Below are 19,676 nucleotides of genomic sequence, written 5' to 3'. Positions count from 1 at the left end.
TTGAAGGTTGGTGTGGGAGAACTTACTTTTGATTCTTGGGACGTTGGGATCTTACTGATTTGATAGTCTTTACTTAGACTGTGCTAGGGCTGGTATTCTTGCCAACCCCACAATCAAGGAAGTAGAGAGCATTTTAGAGTAGAGGGGGCAAGAGATCACATTGGGGAAGATGTGGTAAATCAAAGAGTAGAGTCAGGCCAAAGATATTTATTTATCAGAAATAATAAACAGAATCTGACAGAAAGGAAGAGAGAATATGAATCGGTCAACCAACAGATCTAGAATTTGCAAAGTGAGTTGAAGGACCGTTTCTCACAAAACAGCCCCATCAACCTTAATGCAATTGATAAAAATTCATCAACCTCTATTTTAAAGGTTTTCAAAGAATGAGGTACGCAGCCCTAGGAGCTGGGGAATTCTGAGTAAAACAAACTCTTCTTATCTCTGACCTATGTGATATTTCCTTAATTTTAAAGTTGTGCCCCCAGTTCTGGATTCCCCAACCAGGAGAAACATTATATTGGCATCTACTATGCACATCCTTTTGAGTATTTTGTATGTTTCGATGTGTTCACCTCATTCTTTGAAACTTTGGGCAAACTGGACTTGTATTCTCCAATCTCTCTTCATAGGACAGTCCTGCCACCTTGAAAACCAATTTGATGAATCTTTATTGCATTCTCTCTATGGCAATAATTTATTTTCATCGCATCATAGAATCCCAACAAAATGGAAGCAGGCCATTCGGCCTATTGAGTCCACATTGACCTTCAAGAAGCATCCTACCGAGATCTCCACCCTGTCTCATTTCCCACGGGTAATCTATCCAGCCTGCATACCTCTGGACACTGAACAATTTAGCATGGCCGGTCCACCTAATCAGCACATCTTTGTACTGTGGGAGGAAATCCATGCATTGGATTCAGTTTTGTAAAACATTCTTGATTTGCAATAGCCCCATTAGATTGAAAAAATAGTAAATGTAACTCTTTCGATCAAAAAGAGATGGTGACAGAAAGCAGGAACTACAGGCCAGTTAGCTTAATGTGTTGAAGGGAAGATATTAGAAGTCATTGTTGAAGACATTAAAACGGGATACAGTTAAGTTCAAGGTGATCAGGCAGAGTCAATATGGTTTTGTGAAAAGGACATCATGTTTGATCAGTCTTGTAGAGTACTTTGAGGAGGTAACACATTGTGGGTACAGGAAAGTTAATGGATGCATTGTGCTTATTTCCAGCAGGCATTCAATAAGGTGCTACATGCAAAGTTATTGGGAAAAGTAAAAGCTGTTTGTGTAGGGGCTAGCATATTGGCATAAATAGTTTGGCTGGCTAATTGGAAGCAGTGAGCATGGGTAAATTGGTCATCTTCAATTTGGCAAAATGTAAGGGGATCTCAACTTAAATGCATTTAACAGAGTTCAAGTTTGATTTGGTAACGGAGAAGGAATGTGATGTTGTTCCCATCTAGGACAATGAATGAGTTGAAGGGAATTTGCAGGTGTTGGTACTCCATGCATTTTCTGCCTTTGTCTTTTGCAGGTTTGGAAAGTGCTATCGAAAGAGCCTGGGTGAGTTAGAGCTGTACATCTTGCAAATGTGTCACTGGTGAAGGGAATAAATGTTGGATGAAGTACCTGTTAAGTGAGCTGCTTTATGCTGGATAGTGTTGAGCTTCCTGAGCTGCAGTCACCAATGCAAGGGTTGACTTTTCCATCATATTTCCAAACCTTCACCTTGTATTCAAGCACTAGGAAAAAAGGAGTTGAGTTACGCACTGCACAATTCCCAACCTCTGACCTGCTTTTGTAGCTACAGTATTTATGTTGCTGGTCCAATTCAATTTCTGATCATTATAACACTCAGGGGAAGGTTTTGGTGTAAACTTTATGCTGAGTATGCAGTGTCCTGTTATGGTTTTGGGAGCAACATTCATTAAGTGCATCGCAACACCTAGTAAACATCTATAATCTTTTTATTGTAAATATTTATGTTTTGTCTGTGAGCTTTTGTTTCTTATATAATGACATGCTTTGCTCAGTATCTCACAAACAAACATGACTAACAGCTATCTGTAAGAATAATAGGGTGGTTATGGTAGGGGATTTTTTTAAAAAGATATTTTTATTAATGGTAGGGGATTTTAACTTTCCAAACATAGACTGGGACTGCCACAGTGTTAAGGGGTTAGACGGAGAGGAATTTAAGTGTGTACAAGAAAATTTTCTGATTCAGTAATAGGATATACCTATTAGAGAAGGTGCAAAACTTTACCTAATCTTGGGAAATAAGGCAGGGCAGGTGACAGGTGTCAGTGGGGAGCACTTTGGGGCCAGTAACCAGAACACTATTAGCTTTAAAATAGTGATGGAAAAGGATAGACCACATCTAAAAGTTGAAGTTCTAAATCGGAGAAAGGCCAATTTTGATGGTATTAGGCAAGAACTTTTGAAAACTGCTTGGTGCCAGATGTTTGCAGGTAAAGGGACGGCTGGAAAATGGGAAGCCTTCAGAAATGAGATAACGAGCATCCAGAGAAAATATATTCCTGTCAGGGTGAAAGGGAAGGCTGTTAGGTATAGGGAATGCTGGATGACTAAAGAAATTGAGGGTTTGGTTAAGAAAAAGAAGGAAGCTCATGTAAGCTATAGACAGGACAGATCGAGTTGAATCTTCGGAAGGGTATAAAGGCAGTAAGAGTATACTTAAGAGGGAAATCAGGAGGACAAAAAAAAGGGGACATGAGATAGCTTTGGCAAATCGAATTAAGGAGAATCCAAAGGGTTTTTACAAATACATTAAGGAGAAAAGGGTAACTAGGGGGAGAATAGGGCCCCTCCAAGATCAAGTAGGAGAAAGTGAGGACTGCAGATGCTGGAGTACCAGAGTTGAAAAGAAGGGCTTATGCCCGAAACGTCACTTCTCTCACCCCTCAAAGATCAGCAAGGCCTTTGTGTGGAGCAGCAGAAAATAGCGGAGATACTAAACGAGTATTTTGCATCAGCATTTACTGTGGCAAAGGATATGGAAGATAGTAGCAAAATATATGGTGATATCTTGAAATGTCCATATTACAGAAGAGGAAGTGTTGGATGTCTTGAAATGCATAAAGATGGATAAATCCCCAGGCCCTGATCCGGTGTACCCTAGAACTCTGTGGGAAGCTAGAGAAGTGATTGCTGAGATATTTGTATCATTGATAGTCACAAGTGAGGTGCCAGAAGACTGGAAGTTGGCTAACGTGGTGCCACTCTTTAAGGGTGGTAAGGACAAGACAGCAAACCTGATGTTGGTGGTGGGCAAGTTGTTGGAGGGAATCCTGAGGGACAGGATATATATATCTTTGGAAAGGCAAAGACTGATTAGAGATAGTCAACATGGTTTTGTGCATGGGAAATCATGTCTCACAAACTTGATTGAGTTTTTTGAAGAAGTAACAAAGAGGATTAATGAGGGCAGAGTAGTAGATGTGATCTATATGGACTTCAGTAAGGCGTTCGACTAGGTTTCCCATGGAAGACTGATCAGCAAGGTTAGATCTCACAATGCAGGGAGGACTAGCTATTTGGATACAGAACTGGCTCAAAGGTGGTGGAGGATTGTTTTTCAGACTGGAGGCCTGTGACCAATGTAGTGCCACAAAGATCAGTTCTCCTCTACTTTTTGTCATTTAAATAAATGATTTGGATGCGAGTATAAGAGGTATGGTTAGTAAGTTTGCAGGTGACACAAACTAGAGGTGTAGTGGACAGCGAAGAAGGTTACCTCAGATTACAACAGGATCTCAGAATGGCAGAGAAGTGGCAGACGGTATTTAATTCTGATAACTGTGAGCTGCTGCATTTTGGGAAAGCAAATTTTAGCAGGACTTATACACTTAATGGTGAGGTCCTAGGGAGTGTTGCTGAACAAAGAGACCTTGGAGTGCAGGTTCATAGCTCCTTGAAAGTGGAGTCGCAGGTTGATAGGATGGTGAAGAAGGCATTTTGCATGCATTTTTTTATTGGTCAGAGTATTGAGTGCAGGAGTTGGGACGTCATGTTGCGGCTTTACAGGACATTGGTTAGGCCACTGTTGGAATATTGCATGCAATTCTGGTCTCCTTCCTATCGGAAAGATGTTGTGAAACTTGAAAGGGTTCAGGAAAGATTTACAAGGATATTGCCAGTGTTGGAGGATTTGAGCTATAGGGAGAGGCTCGACAGGCTGAGGCTGTTTTCCCTGGAGCGTCGGAGACTGAGGGGTGACTTTATAGAGATTTACAAAATTATGAGGGGCATGGATAGGATAAATAGACAAAGTCTTTTCCCTGGGGTGGGGGAGTGCAGAACTAGAGGGCATAAAATCAGGGTGAAGGGGAAAAGATATGAAAGGGACCTAAGGGGCAACGTTTTCATACAGAGGGTGGTATGTGTATGGAATGAGCTGCCAGAGGAAGTGGAGGAGGCTGGTACAATTGCATTTAAGAGGCATTTGGCTGTGTATATGAATAGGAAGGGTTTGGAGGGATATGGGCCAGGTGCTGGTGCTGGGACTAGATTGGGTTGGGATATCTGGTTGGCATGGACAGGCTGGACTGAAGGGTCTGTTTCCATGCTGTACATCTCTATGACTCTCTCTGAATGAAGATAAAATTCAACAGTACACAATTCAGTTTCTGAAAATGCAGATCATCTCAGCATTGACCATTTTCAAATTTCATGTGATTTTATTTTATTTCTTAGGCTAGTAAATTAGTGGTATTTCAGAAAATTTGAAAAAGTACTGTGCATGTTCTATCCATTGAGTTTTGATCAACCATGATTACCCTAAATACAAACTTAAGTTGCATTTTTTTTACCAGTGGCAACACTTATTTAGTACGTTAAGGTGCAACTCAGATTAATCTTACCATATTATTGTCATAGTCAAAGAACTGTACAGCATGGAAACAGACCCTTCAGTCCAACTTGTCCATGCCGACCAGCTGCCCTAAGTAAATCTTGCCAACATTCGGCCCATATCCCTCTAAAACCTTCCTATTCATATTACCTTCCAGATGCCTTTTAAATGTTGTAACTGTACCACCCTCCACCACTTCCTCTGGCAGCTGTTTCGATACACGCACCACCGTCTGCATGAAAAAGTTGCCCCTTGAGTCCCTTTTAAATCTTTTCCCCTGTCGCCTTAAACCTGTGCCCTCTAGTTTTGTACTGCCCACTCCAGGGAAAAGACCTTGTCTATTGACCCTACCAATGCCCTTCATGATTTTAGAAATCTCTATAAGGTCACTCCTTGACCTCTGACCTTCTAGGGAAAATAGCTACAGCCTATTTAACCACCTGGTATAGCTCAATTCTCAACTCTGTAATCATCCTTGTAGATCTTTTCAGCATGCTTCAAAGTTTCACAACATCCTTCCTATAGCAGGGATGCTATTGGATATCATCCTCGGAAAGAACAATACTGCGAAACAACCCTGTAGTTTATTCAAACTAGTGTAGCACGATTACAATAGACAATAGGTACAGGAGTAGGCTATTCTACCCTTCGAGCCTGCACAACCATTCAATATGATCATGGCTGATCATCCTTAATCAGTATCCTGTTCCTGCCTTATCTCCATAACCCTTGATTCCATTATCCTTGAGAGCTCTATCCAACTCTTTCTTAAATGAATCCAGAGACTAGGCCTCCACTGCCCTCTGGGGCAGAGCATTCCACACAGCCACCATTCTCTGGGTGAAGAAGTTTCTCCTCATCTCTATCCTAAATGGTCTACCCTGTATTTTTAAGCTGTGTCCTCTGCTTCGGCATGCACCCATCAGCGGAAACATGCTTCTTGCCTCCAGAGTGTCCAATCCTTTAATAATCTTATATGTCTCAATCAGATCCCCTCTCAGTCTTCTAAACTCAAGGGTATACAAGCCCAGTCGCTCCAGTCTTTCAGCATAAGGTAGTCCTATCTTTCCAGGAATTAACCTCGTGAACCTACGCTGCACTCCCTCAATAGCCAGAATGTCTTTCCTCAAATTTGGAGACCAGAACTGCACACAGTACTCCAGGTGTGGTCTCACCAGGGCCCTGTACAGCTGCAGAAGAACCTCTTTGCTTCTGTACTCAATTCCTCTTGTTATGAAGGCCAGCATGCTATTAACCTTCTTCACTACCTGCTGTAGCTGCATGCTTACCTTCATTGACTGGTGTACAAGAACACCCAGACCTCTTTGTACTGTCCCTTTACCTAAATTGATTCCATTTAGGTAGTAATCTGCCTTCCTGCTCTTGCCACCAAAGTGGATAACCATACTTTTATCTACATTAAACTGCATCTGCCATGCATCTGACCACTCACCTAACCTGTCCAGGTCACCCTGTAATCTCCTAACATCCACCTCACATTTCACCCTGCCACCCAGCTTAGTATCATCAGCAAATTTGCTCATGTTATTACTAATACCATCATCTTCTATGTCATTAATATATATTGTAAAAAGCTGCGATCCCAGCACTGATCCCTGTGGTACCCCACTGGCCATTCCGAAATTGAACCGTTTATCACTACTCTTTGATTCCTATCAGCCAACCAACTTTCAATCCAAGTTAGTACCTTGCCCCCATACCATGTGCCCTAAGTTTGCTCACTGACCTCCTATGTGAGACTTTATCAAAAGCTTTCTGAAAGTCCAGGTACACTATATCTACTGGATCTCCCTCGTCCATCTTCAGAGTTACATCCTCAAAAAATTCAAGAAGATTAGTCAAGCATGATTTCCCCTTCATAAATCCATGCTGACTCTGACCTATCCTATTACTACTATCCAGATGTGTCGTAATTTCATCCTTTATAATAGACTCCAGCATCTTTCCCACTACTGAGGTCAGACGAACTGGTCTATAATTTCCTGCTTTCTTTCTCCCACCTTTCTTAAAAAATGGTACAACATTAGCCACGCTCCAATCCGCAGGAACTGATCCCGAATCTATCGAACTCTGGAAAATAATCACCAACGCATCCACGATTTCTCGAGCCACCTCCTTCAGATGGGATGTAGACCATCAGGCCCTGGGGACTTATCAACCTTCAGACCTAGCAGTCTCTCCAACACCAATTCCTGGCAAATATAAATTCCCTTCAGTTCAGGTCCTTCAGCCACTGTTACCTCTGGGAGATTGCTTGTGTCTTCCCCAGTGAACACAGATCTAAAGTACCAATTCAACTCTTCTGCCATTTCTTTGTTCCCCATAATATATTCCCCTGTTTCTGTCTTCAAGGGCCCAATTTTAGTCTTAACCTTTTTTTTGCCTTTCACATACCTAAAAAAGCTTTTACTATCCTCCTTTATATTTTTGGCCAGTTTACCTTCATACCTCATTTTTCCTCTGCGTATTTCCTTCTTAGTAATCCTCTGTTGTTCTTTAAAAGCTTCCCAGTCCTCTGTTTTCCCACTTATCTTTACTATGTTATACTTTTTCTCTTTTAACTTTTATATGTTCCTTAACTTCCCTCGTCAGTCACGGCCACCCATGCCTCCTCCTAGGATCTTTCTTCCTTTTTGGAATGAACTGATCCTGCAACTTCTTCATTATTCACAGAAATATCTGCCATTGTTCCTCCATTGTCATCCCTGCTAAGGTATTGCACCATTGAACTTTGGCCAGCTCCTCCCTCATAGCTCCATAGTTCCCTTTATTCAACAGAAATATTGTCACTTCCGATTGTACCCTCTCCCTCTCAAATTGCAGATTGATGCTTATTGTATTATGGTCACTATTTCCCAATGGCTCTTCCACTTCGAGGTCCCTGCTCAATTCTGGTTTGTTGCACAATACCAGATCCAGAATTGCCTTCTCCCTGGTAGGCTCCATACCTTGTATTCAGATTGTTGGATCATTTTTAAAAGTACTGAATGCATATTGCAGTAATTGACTGCAGTTACCAAGGTCCTAAGGTCTGAAAGTACCTTACTAAATACATTTCTGCTTCTCTTCCCCTCTTTTTAAAACTCTCCCTAAAAGTTGCCTTCATCTTTACTAATTTTTTTTTATATGTGGCTCAATGTCCAATTTTACCTAATTTTATTCCTGTGGTGTACCTTGGAAATTTTACTTTGTTCTAAAGGAGTCAAGCAAGTGCAGGTTAGACTTTGTTGTGAAAGTCCCTAATAACATTGCTATTGATCAAAACTGATGCACAGGATGTGTAGTTCTAAAATTGTGTGCTCTTTTTGAACATCTTTGTGATAATTCATGATATTTGGGGAAGCTGAGACAGCTTCTGCTTTGAATAACATTATTTGAAGAGTCATATCAGAAGTGAATATAGAATATTCCACAAATAATAAATAATCAAGGGCCCTAAGGGGGCACCGTAACTATTGCTAGAGAAAATGTGCAGCGGTTTTTGTCAGGAATTTGATGGTAGGAAGATTGAGAATAGTTACAATATCTAGGAATAGCATGAGGTTTGGGGTCCAGGACCTAGGTCTAGAATTGATTCAGAAGTCACTTTCCTTAAAATTTTTTATAGATTTTGGTGTCGTTAAGGTACATGGTGTAGAATTGGAAGATTAATGGAACCTTTTCTTCTCACCATTTAGCTAAACTTAGTACTTGAATATGAAACTAAATCGTGCCAGTAAAATGAGTGGATTACCAGATCATTTTAAATAACTTCTTTAAAAGATGGAAATAAATAACTGTGAATATTTTATGGGAAATCACTGTTTATTTAATCTTGTTAAGAGATTGCTGATTACTTAGAAATCTTACTCATGCATGAGAGTTGTTACACAGTCTATTGATAAATTAGACATCTTCTGAAGTCAATAATATTATCTCAGGCCTTGGAGCCAAAATATTTCGCCAGTCACTGAATGATAACTAGGCTGATATATTATTGTTAGCTGGTTCAGATTCCGAAGAGACCTTAGATGCAGGAAGTAGTGTAGATAATGGTGCTGATTGTGTGTTATTTCCTCATTGATAGTTATCTGCAGTCCTCCAATGTTCAGCCTGTTAACACAACAGAATGTACTGTTCTGTTACCATGGAAAAGTGAATCTCTAGAGAGTACTTCTTTATCATTTGTGTGTTTTTGCATAATTCCCTTAATTTATAAGCTGTGACATTATCCCATTTTTTCCATTGGCATTTTCTGTTTCACTAGTGTATGAATTCTAGCACACTTGTCTTTGTTACTGGACTCTGCTCACCACGTGCCAGCCATGGTTACTGTGCTCAATCCTCACTTAAAGTACATTGCTAGCCCTTGACTGTAGCTGGGGCAAAATGCTTAAACTCCCTCCCTACCAGCACAGTAGGCATATACACTTTTATTGTTGACTTCTCAATGACCATTAGAAAGGGCAGTAAGTGCTAACCTTGGCAGTTATCTCTACATCTCATGAATTTAAAAAAAAAGTTTGAAATTGGGATCATTTGTGATATGAAAAGGAGCTTAGAAGTGGTGTTTCCATATGTGTGCTGCCAAATTTCTAAGTGGGCCCTGTAGGGGATCCCCTTGCTGTCGTCCCTGTGGTGGGATTAAGGCAGGATTGTTTCTAACCGGTGACTCCAGATCACCTCCCACCATCTGGTGGAGGGGTTGGGAGTCGGAGGCTTTTAACTGGAAGACACAATATTGTTGCCATAAAGGCATCCATAGCCAATCTCCGTCAACGGCAGCAGAGAGGCACAGTGCAGGTTTCGCATCCTCTTGTTCCTCAGAGGACAGGAGTACATGGTGAGCCTCCTGCAAGAAACCTATGCTCCTCCAGGAGATAAAGCCACATGGCTCCTGCATTGGCAGGGCGTGGCCTACATCTGATACCTGGACTCTCATTCTGGTGAGGTGGCTATCTTGTTGGCAGTCTCTTCACCTAGAGATCTTCAGGTTCAAGCAGTATGTCCCAGGCTGTTTGCTCCAACTCTCGGTTTGGTTTTGGGTTGCAATGCTTCACTTTGTGAATGTAGTCACATATTAGCGGGGGCCTGAGCAGATGTGCTTCTTTTGAACTCCTCATAGCTCTATTGATGATGGTTAAATCATTCTCCTTAGGGGAGATTTTAATTGCCCTAAAGGGACCCCGAAGGTGCCTAGATGAACTCTGCATCGTTGGGGAAGTAGATCCTCCACAAGGAGCAACTGGGGTAAATGTTCAGGACTACTGGTCAATCTGTGGCAGATGGCCCCCTGTCAGAGGAGCTCCAATGCTCAGCTCCTCTACCTGGGAGTCTATCTTGCCAACTCACTAGCCAGAATTCCTTGGCATGGCAAAGATGGACTCCCAAGATGAAAAAATAGTTGTAATTCTTGCATTAGTGTTGCCTATGTTTGATTTATTTTTGTGATTGTAAAACATAGTCTCCAGATTTTTGCTAACGAAATACTAATTGCGTTCAAAATGCATATTTAAAACAATGTATGTGAAGCCTTCATGTTTCTTTTTTCATGGTAGGATAACACTGTTTAAATGATGTGAATCTTGGTTTACAAAGTTAAAAATCTCACAACACCAGGTTATTGTCCAGTAGGTTCATTTGGAAGTACAAGCCATTGGACCACTGTTCCTTTGATCGGTACTTAGTGGGGCAGGATCATAGGACGCAATTTATAATAAAAAATCAATATATCTGTAATGCAAATTCACCCCATAGATGTGTATGTGTGTACTTGATAATGTGTGAGAGTGTGACAGAGTGTATGTCTGAGAGAGTGTGTGTGTGTAGGCATGTGTCTCAGAGAGAGCTTGTGAGAGAGATCATTTATAAGAGTATGTGTGAGAGTTGTGTCTTATGTAGTGGGCTTCATGTCACGCTACAGGTGACTCAAGATCCTGGTTGAGGCTATTCTCATGGGTACCGAACTTGGCTATCAGCATTTGCAGGTACATTTTATTGTGTTCAAAAAGCGCACAACCTGCAGGCAGTCAGTCCATGTGACATTTTATAAATTTCTACTTTGGAAATAGAACCAGTCTGACTTACGGTTGGAGTACAGACAGACTCTAACCTCACAACTTCAAATCATTGTTTGAGCTGAGATGTCACCTTTTTTTTAATAAAACCTTAGGTTATCTCAAGAATGTGACTTGAAAGAAGTTCTGGGATTTACATATTAATGAATCAAAACCTGCAACCCATTCTATGTGATTAATACTTAACAGGAATCTAGGTTTGTTCAATACATTGCATCAATTAATGACACTTTGATTTTTTTACTATAAATTCTGTCTTCTATGATCTTGCTCCACTAGCTACCTGACGAAGAAGCACTGCTCCAAAAGTTTGTACTTCCAAATAAACCTGTTGGACAATAACCTGTTGTGTGATTTTTAATTTTGCCCATCCCAATCTAACACTGACTCCTCCACATCTTGGTTTACAAAAAAAAGTGCCAATGTTACATGTTGTATGGTGGCCAGGATAACTAAATAATTTCAGTGATTCAATCTGATGAGTCAATTTCAGTACATAAACTACATAAAATTTGCAAGTCAAACCCAAGTGCTGATTACATTTAGGAGAAACTGAAGACTGCAGATGCTGGAGATGGTGTGGTGCTGGAAAAGCACAGCAGGTCAGGTAGCATCTGAAGATTGAGGCTTGTGAAACATGGGTGGGGCGATAAATGGGAAGGTGGTGGGGCTGGGAGGAAGGTAGCTGAGATTGCGATGGGTAGATAAAGGTGGGGGTAATGGTGATAGATTGGAGAGGAGGGTGGAGCAGCTTGGTGGGAAGGAAGATGGACAGATCATGAGGGCAGTGCTGGTTTGGAAGGTTGGATCTGGGATAAGATGATGGGGGAGGGTAAAATGAAGAATCTGGTGAAATCCACGTTGATGCAGTGTCGTTGGAGGGTCCCAAGGCGGAAGATGAGGTGTTCGCCCTCCAGGCATCAGGTGGTTAAGCTGTGCCGACAGAGGCGGCCCAGGACATGAGTGTCTGTGAAGTGGGAGGGGGAGTTGAAGTGTTTGGCCATGGGGCAGTAACCAACCCCACTGCCCAGTGGCTAAACACTTCAACTCCCCCTCCCACTCTGCAGCCATGCACATCCTGGGCCGCCTCCATGGACACTTGGAGGAAGAACGCCTCATCTTCCGCCTGGGAACCCTCCAACCACACTGCATCAATGTGGATTTCACCAGGTTCCTCTTTTTTTCCCCCTTACCACCCCACCTTATCCCAGATCTAACTTTACAACCTGGCACTACCCTCATGACCTGTCCTACCTGTCCATCTTCCTTAACAACTGTCCGCTCCATCCTCCGCTCTGACCTATCACTATAACCCCCAGCTTCATCTAACTATCGAGCTCCTAGCTACCATCCCCCCCATTATCTCTCCACCCACTCTCAAGCCCATTTCTGATGAAGGGCTTTTGCCTGAAATGTCGATTCTCCAGCTCTTCGGTTGCTGCCGGACCTGCTGTGCTTTTCCAGCACCACGTTTTCAACTACTGATTACATTTGCCAGGTTGCAGATCAAGCATTTTAAAAAAAAAAGCTATTTTTCCTATTTCTTCAGTTCAGAGATATCATTGCACATGTCTGGAGCAGATGGGACTTGAACTCAGGTCTCTCAGGGCTAGGGACGCTACCAATGCACCACAACAGGGCCCCCATGTTTGGTGGACCCTAGCACTGAACCCTCTAAGACAATTTATGCTTACATGAGGTAAAGGAGCTTCACTCCTATGTGCTAAAAATTGCTGAGTTTTTCCAAGCACTAGCATTATCTTATTTCCAGTTGACTGCACTCTTCAAAGCTTTAACTAATCCAACAGTTCCCTCAAAGTATCTATTTCTGTTTTTAACTTAAATCTCTTTGTTGCTGTCGTATATTTTTGTCTCTCTAGCTCTGTCTTGTGGTAATATTAATAATTTGTTTTACTTGATAGGAATATTGGCAAACATACCCTCTAAGGACATGGCCTCTCAACTCCTATACTTGATGTTTTAACCAAAAGAGGAAAGATACCAAATGCCACCTTCATTATCCTATTTACTTGTGACTCTACTTTCAAGGAGCTATCAACCTGCACTCCAAGGTCTCTTTGTTCAGCAACACTCCACAGGACCTTATCATTGAGTATATAAGTCCTGCCCAGATTTGCCTTTCCAAAATGCAGCACCTCACGTTGATCTAAATTAAACTCCATCTGCCGCTCCTCGGCCTATTGGCCCATTTGATCAAGATCCCATTGTACTCTGTGGTAACCTTCTTCACTGTCCACTACGCCTCTATTATTGGTGTCATCTGCAAACTTACTCACTATAACTCTTATGTTCACATTCAAATCATTTATATAATTGACAAAAAGCAGTGAACCCAGCATCGATCCTCGTGATATGCCACTGGTCACAGGCCTCCAGTCTGAAAGGTAATCTTTCACTACCACCACTCTGTCTTCTACCTTTGAGCCTGCTCTGTATCCAAATGGCTAGTTCTCCCTGTATTCCATGTGATCTAATCTTGCTTACCAGTCTACCGTGAGAATCCTTGTTAAACGCCTTACTGAAGTCCATATTGATTACATCCATTGCTCTGCCCTCATCAATCCTCTACTCAGCTATAAAAATGGAAGCAAAGCAAGTTTGTCTGTGGCATCGTGATACTTCACTACTTTCCACAAGTTTTAAAAAAAGTAATGTCGGTATTTTAAAAATGGGATTGTCACTTATCTTTCATACTTGGTGTACTTGCAATTAATATGGCTTTCATGTTAGATGAGGAATAGTTGGCGTAACTATGGCAGCATGTTGAATTCAAGAAAAGCTCCACACATCTTTATTTACATCTTGTCCCACAAATCTAAAGCCTTCCCTCCTGTGCCATCTTTCTGCCCAGACATTCATCTGCCTTATCCTTCTATTTCTGTAGTTGCTTGCTTGTGATACTAGAAGTAATCCAGAGATTACTACATTTTTGAGGCCTTGCTTGCTAATTTTCTATGTAGCTCCCTATATTCTGATTGCAGGATCACATTCCCTTCCCACTATGTTATTGATACCAACAATGCTAATGACCCCTGGTTGTTATCCCTCCCCAGAAAAATGTCTTGTAGCTGCTCTGTGAGTTCCTTGATCCTGTCAACAGGAAGGCAACATCAATGCTGGAGTCACAATTACAAACACAGAAACGTCAACTTATTCCCTTAAGTAATGAATGCTCCACTTCTCCTTTGTTCTTCTTCCCCTGCTGTACAAATGAGCCTGCTAGCAGTGCCACAAACATGGCTCTAAAGGCATTCCCCTGAGGATCCAGTGCTCTAATCAGTTTCTGAAATGGAAAATCAGTTTGTGAGTGGGATGTCAGTGGATCCCTGCATCTTCCTATTTCTCTTGAACTGCCTTCAGTTGCCTCCTTTCCTCTCAACTCCAAAGCTGCAATGTGACCACCTTTCTACTTAACTCTTAGCCTTGCAGATGTGCCACAGTGTTTTTAATCAATTGAGATTTTGAACTTGTATTTCTTCAGCTGTAAGTACTTGTATATGTGCAGTCCATGACTTCCCACATATTACAAGTCACACATTTCTCTTAAACTGTGTTGTCATGTCTTGAGTTTAAACTTGATTTTTCTTAATCAGTTTTAAACTTCCTTTATGCTAACTTTAATTCCTTGCCTTACTTTACTTTATTATATTACTTTATTAGATTGACCTTGACTTTCACTTGTTCCTATTGTTTCTCAGTTAATCTGCTTTTCCAAAAAAAGTTTTTCAAATCACAAACAAATTAATCCACCACTTGCCTGTGATTTCACTACCTGATTTTCTCCCCCTAATTATCAGTTCCCTAAAGCTGCAGGTATAAAACCATGCCTCCTGTCTTGCTGCTGGGTTGAAGCTGAAAGGTTGGGTTCCTGATTCTTGGTCTTATTATATCCTCTCCCTGCTTCCTTTCTTGTTGCTGTGTTTAAGTTAACTAGTTGCTTGGGAGAACAAAATAATAGAAATGCAAAAGGGTTAAAAAGAGAAGTTTGTATTGGTTGAGAGGTTATGTTCTGTTTTGAGCACATTTTAAAAAGAAATAAATTAAGCAAGCCCGTTGCAAAACACAATATAACTTCTTCCAATAATGTTTAGAACCCCTCTAAAATGGCCTCATAAGATACTCATTTTTATTACAGAAATGTCAAATAAATGAAATTGCCACCACTTTGAATTAACCTAAGCTCTGGAAGTGCCAGAGGCAGCCAAAGTTTCCTTGTCTTTTGGGGCTTATGCCAAAATCGTGACAGCAGATGGATGACTAGTTGAACAACAGCTTAGCTTAATCATACTCCTGTTTCCGCACTGTTGCTGGGTCAGGATCTTGGATGTGCCTTAATAGTAGCACTATGTATCTACCAACACATTATGGACTACAGAGGTTCGAGAAGGCAGTTCAGAGCTCCGCCTAAAGAACAATTAGTAGTGAGCAATAAATACTCGGCTTGGTAAACTAGGTACTTTGTGTCTTTTTTTAAAAAGATTACATTTGGTTTGCTGGCTAAAAGAGTTTAAACCTCTTGTTAACTGAAAGATCCTTAATGTTGAGTTACACTTTTGTGAGAGCGCAACTAAGAAGAGTTCCAGGTTCAAGACTCCAGAATAAAAGCATCATAGAACCATTACTATTCTGAGCAAAGATGTCTACGTCCACGATGCTGACATTAATTTTCAAATCCTTTCTAGCCACAGGAGAGGTACCAGAGAACTAGAGGACAGTTAATGTGATATCATTAATCATGAAGGATCGTAGGATAGACTAGGGAGCTATAATTTTAGCTTTTGGAAAATTTTCTTAGGGATAGAATTCATCTCTATCTGGAGAGACGAGGATTAATCCACAATGGTTAGCATGTCATATTCGATGGTGATAATTTCTGCCAGGTTTGATGGAGTTTTGAGGAGGTAACAAATTGTGTAGATGAAGGTAGTATAATTGATTTCACATGGACTTTTGATGTGTTTCATGAGAGATTGGTCAAGAAGATATGAGCCCATGGTATCCAGTGCAATTTAGCAAATTGGATGCAAATTGATTTAGTGGCAAGAGGCAGAGGATGACATATGAAAGTTGTGCTTGTGACTGAAAATCTGTGACCAGTGGCATGCTGCAGGGAATAATGCTGTTTGTGGTGTGTATTAATAATCTAGAGATGAATATAGGAGACTTGATCTATATATTTGCAGTTTGCCTGAAAACTAATGTAGTAATTGGCAAGGAGGAAAGCCTTGGAATACAGAATGATATAGATCGGCTGGTCAAGTGGGCAGAATGGTGGCAAATGGAAATTAATCCATAAAAATGGAAGTGATGCACTTGAGAGGTCTAATAAGGTAAGGAGTACACAAGGAACGGTAGGCTCCAACGAAGTAGAGAGGATCAGAAGAATCTTGGTGTGCATCTTAATAGATCCTTAATGGCAATGGGATACATGAGTAATGTGAATGAAGACAAATGGGATACTTGTCTTGATTAAATGAGGCATTGAATACAAAAGTTGGAAGGTTATGATGGATAAGACATTAGTTTGGCCACATCTAGAGTGCTAAATGCAGTTCTGGTCACCACTCATTAGGAAAGATGTGAATGCAGTAGAGAGGGTACAGAGAAGATTCACCAGGATGTTACCTAGGTTAGAATGTTGCATTGAAAGAGGCTGGGGTTGTTTTCTTTTGTGCAGAGAAGGCTGACAAAGGCCTGATTTGAGATGTACACAAGTAAGGGACATAGGCAGGGTAGATAAAATAAACTTTTCACTTAGTCGAGGAGTAAGTGACCAGGGTGTGTAGATTTAAGGAAAGATGTTTTTGTCCAGAGAATGGAGGACATAATGTTGGTAGAAGGAGGAACTATCACAACATTCAAAAGTATTTAAGTGAACACCTGAAGTGCTCTAGCATACAAGGCTACAGAACATATGCTGGAAATTGGGGCTCGAGTGGACAGGTATTCAATGACTAGCATGAACATGATGCATTGAAGGGCCTCACTTGTTGGATTGGGCACAGTTGGGAGAACTTTGAGAAGAGAACCTTGCCAAATGTAAGTGGAAGGCCCAAAGACCGCTCAACCTTTATACAAACCCTTCGTACAGACCTTGGACAAAGGGGTTAATCTTTTTTTTCGTATTGAGGATGGAAGTCAGATGAGAAAACAGTTAGAAGTTTAGTTTAGAAAATAAGTACTTCTTTACTGTACTTTAAATGTAACTGAACGGCTAGTTGTGATTCATTGATTTTTGTTCAGTAAAATTATTTTCATTTAAAGTGTGTCATAATACTGGTTCTTTTTACGAGGTTACTATGCCCTTGACCTTTTTTCAGAGAAGTTATAATGACCCAAGATTCCAACTAGGTTGGGTTTGAAAGTTTTATCTGGGGTCCTTTGGTTTATTCTAACAGATAACACTCCAAACTAAGACTTTCATGTCTTCAAAGAAACTGGTATAATCAAAGGGGAGTGGCCAGCTAGCTGTGTAGCTAGCTTTCATTTAGCTGGAGTTTTTAAGTTCAGTTTAGAACTTTAGTGAGTTCAGTTACAGCAGGAGATATGTGAAAAATGCTGCTGAGTGCTCTCTCTTTGTTTTTTACTGTTTGTGCTATGGGATGAGTGTTTTGGGACTGTTGCAAGTATTTTTGGAACAGCATCATTAAGTCGCATTTGGATAGGATAGGTAATCCGGTATTTAGTTTCCTGTTTTTGTGTTTCATTCTGTAATTTTGTAAATAAATTTTGTTTGTTTAGAACTTGGCAGTAGGTAGGACTGTGAAGAGAGCATTTGGTCTGCTTTCCTTTTATTGGTCAGTGCTTTGAGTATAGGAATTGGGAGGTCATGATGCAGCTGTACAGGACATACTGCATGCAATGCTGGGCTCTCTCTTATATGAAGGATGTTGTGAACCTTGAAAGGGTTCAGAAAAGATTTACAAGGATGTTGTCAGGGTTGGAGGGTTTGAGCTACAGGGAGAGGCTGAACAGGCTGCAGCTGTTTCCCTGGAGTGTTGGAGCCTGAATGGTTTATAAAATCATGAGGGGCATGGATTGGGTATGCAGACAGTCTTTTCCCTAGCCCTGGGGAGTCCAGAACTAGGTTTAAGATGGGAGGGGAAAGATTTAAAAGGGACCTGAGGGACAGCTGTTTCTCTGAGGGTGGTCATGTATGGAATGAGCTACCAGGAAGGCGGTGGATGCTGGTACAATTACAGCATTTAAAAGGCATCTGGATGGGTGCATGAAAAGGAAGGGTTTTGAGGGATATGGGCCAAATGGGACTACATTAATTTAAGATACCTGGTTAGCGTGGGCGAATTGGGTCAAAAAGTCTCTTCCCGTGCTGTACAAGTCTATGACTGTATGAATTTATCACAAAACAGATGACATGCACCCAGAAAGTGGAGAAATTGCTCTCCTTGCTAAATACTCTTCATTCAAATGAAGAATCCATTGGTGATTATTAACATCATTTTTTTTCTGATCTTGTTCTACATTTGCCATTTATATCACGTGCGAAACTACTTGCAATGTTTATGATAATTGCCAGCAAACACCAAGCTATCACATCGAGCCTTTCAGCTTCTTCTGTATCCAGGATGCTATGCCTGATGAAAGTTAAGGGTAAACCCTGCTAAATTAATCTGTGGTACAGTTTTTAGAGAATGCTGATTTTAGAATGTGACAATTTATGGATTTCTTGTGATTGAATTATTTTAACATCATCTCTACAAATGAACTGTTGTTATCTTGCCTTAGGAAAATGAATGAAACCAATCCTGAATATTCAGCTCGCTCACTAGTCCTGATAATTATTTTCACTGTAGTTATGCATCTACTTCATGTCTATACTGTACAATATAGATATGTTCTGATGGTATTATAGGAAGCAATGAAAATCACTTTTTATATGTAGTCCAGTTCATCTGTTTTAGTTTCTTCAAGAGCGCAGCTGTTACAAAATGAATTTTCACTACATTCTGATATGCGTATTATACAATCAATCCACATTTCAATGGCCTAATCATGTGCCATATTTCCTGCTCTAATAATGAAGCAATTTGAGTTCCCAGTGCTTTCTTAGGCTTGTTTAGACTTGGGCTTAGTACTTGTTAAAGTACAGATTTGAGACGGCCCAGGGAATCCCTTGTGGACTCAAATCTGTAAAGCCTCTCTCTTGGTTTGTCTCAAGAAGTCTGGAATAAAAGCCTGTTACAGTTAGTTTAGTTTTAGTCATCCTCTTTATTCACTAATAGCATCACTGTTACAACATTACACTGATACCTACAAGGTAAACTAAGTAGGTTCTAATAACCTAGGAGAGTATGGTACCAGCTTTTCAGGTGCCCCAGCAGGCTATTCCAATGTACTGATACAAAGTGGCTTCCTTTATACAAAAGTTTACAAAAACATTGCATGTTCTTAATTAGACAGATAATAGTGAAAGACAATAATTCATAAGGAAGAGAAGTTAATTGACAGATGTGTGTGTGCTTGACTGATCGCTTCTACTGGCCTTGAGACCATCAGGTGGGAAAAACAAATCCAGCTGAGTTGGCATCTGGTGGCGAGATAAGTTCCTATAAAGAAGTACTAGTCTAAATTAAGTGGGAGATGTCATAAGGTAACCTTGCCCAGCTCGCATGTCTGATATAATTGTTTTATGAAATGGCTTCTTAGCAAGGAGGGCAAACCTTTGACCATAAAA

The 19,676-nt window shown here is 40.8% G+C and overlaps 1 protein-coding gene across 6 annotated transcripts in view; it reads left to right on the top strand.

The window, feature by feature from the left end:
* The window catches only part of klc1a (kinesin light chain 1a), a 101,166-nt gene that overhangs the window by 6,472 nt on the left and 75,018 nt on the right, over nt 1-19,676 (top strand). The window contains exon 1 of one of the 6 annotated variants that reach the window (XM_060829228.1): nt 1,550-1,573. The exons of the other annotated variants lie outside the window; for them this stretch is intronic. The gene's annotated coding sequence lies outside the window, so the exon portion shown is untranslated. Of the gene's footprint in view, nt 1-1,549; nt 1,574-19,676 lie in introns of those variants that run through there. 6 annotated transcript variants of the gene reach the window in all.

Source organism: Hemiscyllium ocellatum, chromosome 8 (assembly GCF_020745735.1).
Source record: "Hemiscyllium ocellatum isolate sHemOce1 chromosome 8, sHemOce1.pat.X.cur, whole genome shotgun sequence".
Taxonomy (NCBI): domain Eukaryota; kingdom Metazoa; phylum Chordata; class Chondrichthyes; order Orectolobiformes; family Hemiscylliidae; genus Hemiscyllium; species Hemiscyllium ocellatum.
Note: the sequence above shows the minus strand (reverse complement) of the source record. Positions and strands in the feature narration are given on the sequence as shown.